Below are 3,802 nucleotides of genomic sequence, written 5' to 3' on the forward strand. Positions count from 1 at the left end.
GCACACCATAGATTAAGGGTGTGGAGCTCTGCTGTACCTCAAGTATTAATGCAATTCTATTATCTTTTATTCAAATCTCTCTTATTCTTATTCCAAGATATTCATTCGTACCCAAGAACATGATGAATGTGATGATAAGTAACCCTCATTATCATTCTCACTTATGAACGCGCGTGATTGACAACCACTTCCGTTCTACATGCAACAGAGCTTGAATGCGTATCTCTTAGATTCCCCAAAAGAATCTTCGTGGTATAAGCTAGATAGATGGCGGCATTTATGAGGATCCGGAAAGTCTCACCTTGTCTGTGGTATTCCGAGTAGGATCCTGGGAATCCGGAAAGTTTAACCTTGTCTGTGGTATTCCGAGTAGGATTCCGGTAATGAATGACTGTGACGTGCTTCAAACTTGCAACCTGCTGGGCGTTAGTGACAGACGCAAAAGAATCAAGGGATTCTATTCCAGTAGGAGCGGGAACCAACCAGTGATTAGCCGTACTGTGACAGAGTGCGTGAGCATTAGTTTTCACTGCGAGGATGGGATGTAGCCATCAACCATGGGTGATGCCTCCAGACGATTAGCCGTGCGACTGACAACCGCATAGGATCATTTTCCCGAGAGGATTGAAAGTAGCCACAGCTGATGGTGAACCCCTATACAAAGCTTGCCATGGGAAGGAGTAAGAAGGACTGAGTAGAAGCAGTAGGAGAGCAGGCGTCCTTGAGCCATGCAGCATCTCCATCCGCTTATCTGAAATTCTCACCAATGAATCTGCATAAGTCTTCTATCCCGTTTATTATTTCTATTTTCTTATCTTTATTTTCGAAAACCCATAAACTATTTTAATCTGCCTAACTGAGATTTACAAGGTGACCATAGCTTGCTTCATACCAACAATCTCTGTGGGATCGACCCTTACTCACGTAAGGTTTATTACTTGGACGACCCAGTACACTTGCTGGTTAGTTGAACGGAGTTGTGAATTTAACCAAGAGCCACAATAGTTTTTGTGTATATGCTAAAGAGCCAATATTGATGATCACAATTTCGTCCACCAAGTTTTTGGCGCCGTTGCCGGGGATTGTTCGAGTATGGACAACTGACGGTTCATCTTGTTGCTCAGATTAGGTAATTTTCTTTTCAAAAACTTTTTCAAAAAAAAATTTTTTTTTCTTTCTTTTTCGTTTTTCCAAAAATGTTTTCGAAAACAAAAAGTAATAAAAATACAAAAAAATTAGAAAATCTTAAAAATCAAAAATATTTTGTGTTCTTGTTTGAGTCTTGTGTTAATTTTTAAGTTTGGTGTCAATTGCATGCTTTTAAAAAATTTTCTTGCATTTTTCGAAAATCTCATTCATTCATAGTGTTTTTCATGATCTTCAAGTTGTTCTTGATAAGTCCTCTTGTTTGATCTTGATGTTTTCTTATTTTATGTCTTTCCTTGTTTTTCTTGTGCACTTTTGCATTCATATTTTCCATGCATTAAAGATTTCTAAGTTTGGTGTCTTGCATGTTTTCTTTGCATCAAAAATTTTTCAAAATAATGTTCTTGATGTTCATCATGATCTTCAAAGTGTTCTTGGTGTTCATCTTGACATTCATAGCATTTTTGCATGCATCTTGTGTCTTGATCCAAAATTTTCATGTTTTGGGTCATTTTTGTGTTTTTCCTTAAAAATTCAAAAATCAAAAAAATATCTTTTCCTTATTTCCATCCAAAATTTCGAAATCTTGGTTTGACTTGGTCAAAAAATTTTTAAAATTAGTTGTTTCTTACAAGTCAAGTCAAAATTTCAATTTTAAAAATCTTATCTTTTCAAAATCTTTTTCAAAAATCATATCTTTTTCATTTTTTTTTCTATTTTTCGAAAATTTCAAAATTATTTTTCAAAATATTTTCAAAAATCTTTTTCTTATCTTTATATCAAATTTTCGAAAATTAGCTAACAATTAATGTGATTGGTTCAAAATTTGAAGTTTGTTACTTTCTTGTTAAGAAAGGTTCAATCTTTAAGTTCTAGAATCTTATCTTGTAGTTTCTTGTTAGTTAAGTCAATTTTAAAATTAAATCTTTTTCAAATATCTTTTTCTTAAAAATCTTTTTATCTTTTTATCTTATCTTTTTCAAAAACTTTATCTTTTTCAAAATTTGATTTCAAATCTTTTATCTAACTCCTTATCCTCTTATCTTTTTCAAAATTTTGATTTCAAATCTTTTTCAATCAACTAACTAACCTAACTACTTTTCTCTCTCTAATTTTCGAAAATTCTCCCTCTCTTTTTCAAAAAATTCTTTTTGTTTTAAATTTTAATTTTAAACTTATCTTATCTTTACTTTTCGAAAATTACTAACCCCTTTTTCAAAATTATTTTCGAAAATTTCTCTTCTCTTCTCTTATTCTATTTAATTAATTAATTACTAACACTTCTCTTCACCTCTCTTCATCTAAGAATCCAAACTTCTTATATCCCTTGTATTTGGATTCTTCACCCCTTTCTTTCTCTACTAACATAAAGGAATCTCTATACTGTGACATAGAGGATTCCTCTTTCTTTTCTTGTTTTCTTCTCTCTTTCATATGAGCAGGAACAGGGAAAAGGGCACTCTTGTTGAAGTTGATCCAGAATCTGAAAGGACTCTGAAGAGAAAATTAAGAGAAGCTAAATTACAACAATCCAGAAATAACCTTTCAGAAATTTTCGAACAAGAGAAGGAGATGGCAGCCGAAAATAATAATAATAATAATGCAAGGAGAATGCTTGGTGACTTCACAAAGCCAACATCCAAGTTTGATGGAAGAAGCATCTCCATCCCTGCCATTGGAGCCAATAACTTTGAGCTTAAGCCTCAACTAGTTGCATTAATGCAACAAAACTGCAAGTTTTATGGACTTCCATCTGAAGATCCTTATCAGTTTTTAACTGAGTTCTTGCAGATCTGTGAGACTGTAAAGATGAATGGAGTTGATCCTGAAGTCTACAGACTCATGCTTTTCCCTTTTGCTGTAAGAGACAGAGCTAGAATATGGTTAGATTCACAACCTAAGGATAGTCTGGACTCCTGGGATAAGCTGGTCACTGCCTTCTTAGATAAATTCTTTCCTCCTCAAAAGCTGAGCAAGCTGAGAGTGGATGTTCAAACCTTCAAACAAAAAGATGGTGAATCCCTCTATGAAGCTTGGGAAAGATATAAGCAGTTGACCAAAAGATGTCCATCTGACATGTTTTCAGAATGGACCTTATTAGATATATTCTATTATGGTCTCTCTGAATTTTTGAAAATGTCATTGGACCATTTTGCAGGTGGATCTATTCACCTGAAGAAAACGCCTGAAGAGGCTCAAGAACTCATTGACATGGTTGCAAACAACCAGTTCATGTACACCTCTGAGAGGAATTCTGTGAATAATGGGATACCTCAGAAGAAAGGAGTTCTTGAAATTGATGCTCTGAATGCCATATTGGCTCAGAACAAAATGTTGACTCAACAGGTCAACATAATCTCTCAAAATATGAATGGATTGCAACATGCATCCAACAGTACTAGAGAGGCAGCTTCTGAAGAAGCTTATGATCCTGAGAACCCTACCATGGCAGAGGTTAATTATATGGGTGAACCCTATGGAAACACCTATAATCCATCATGGAGAAATCATCCAAATTTCTCCTGGAAGGATCAACAAAAGCCTCAACAAGGCTTTAACAATGGTGGACGCAATAGGCTGAACAATAGTAAGCCATATCCATCATCTTCTCAGCAACAGACAGAGAATTCTGAACAAAACACTTCTAATTTAGCCA

The 3,802-nt window shown here is 34.7% G+C and overlaps 1 non-coding gene across 1 annotated transcript; it reads right to left on the reverse strand.

Annotated features, from left to right (window-relative positions):
* Positions 1-3,120: 3,120 nt before the first annotated feature.
* LOC112804312 (small nucleolar RNA R71) lies at positions 3,121-3,224 on the reverse strand. The gene has a single exon (XR_003202924.1). It is a non-coding gene; the product is annotated as a small nucleolar RNA R71 (small nucleolar RNA).
* Between the last annotated feature and the right edge of the window lie 578 nt (positions 3,225-3,802).

Source organism: Arachis hypogaea, chromosome 5 (genome assembly GCF_003086295.3).
Source record: "Arachis hypogaea cultivar Tifrunner chromosome 5, arahy.Tifrunner.gnm2.J5K5, whole genome shotgun sequence".
Lineage (NCBI taxonomy): Eukaryota > Viridiplantae > Streptophyta > Magnoliopsida > Fabales > Fabaceae > Arachis > Arachis hypogaea.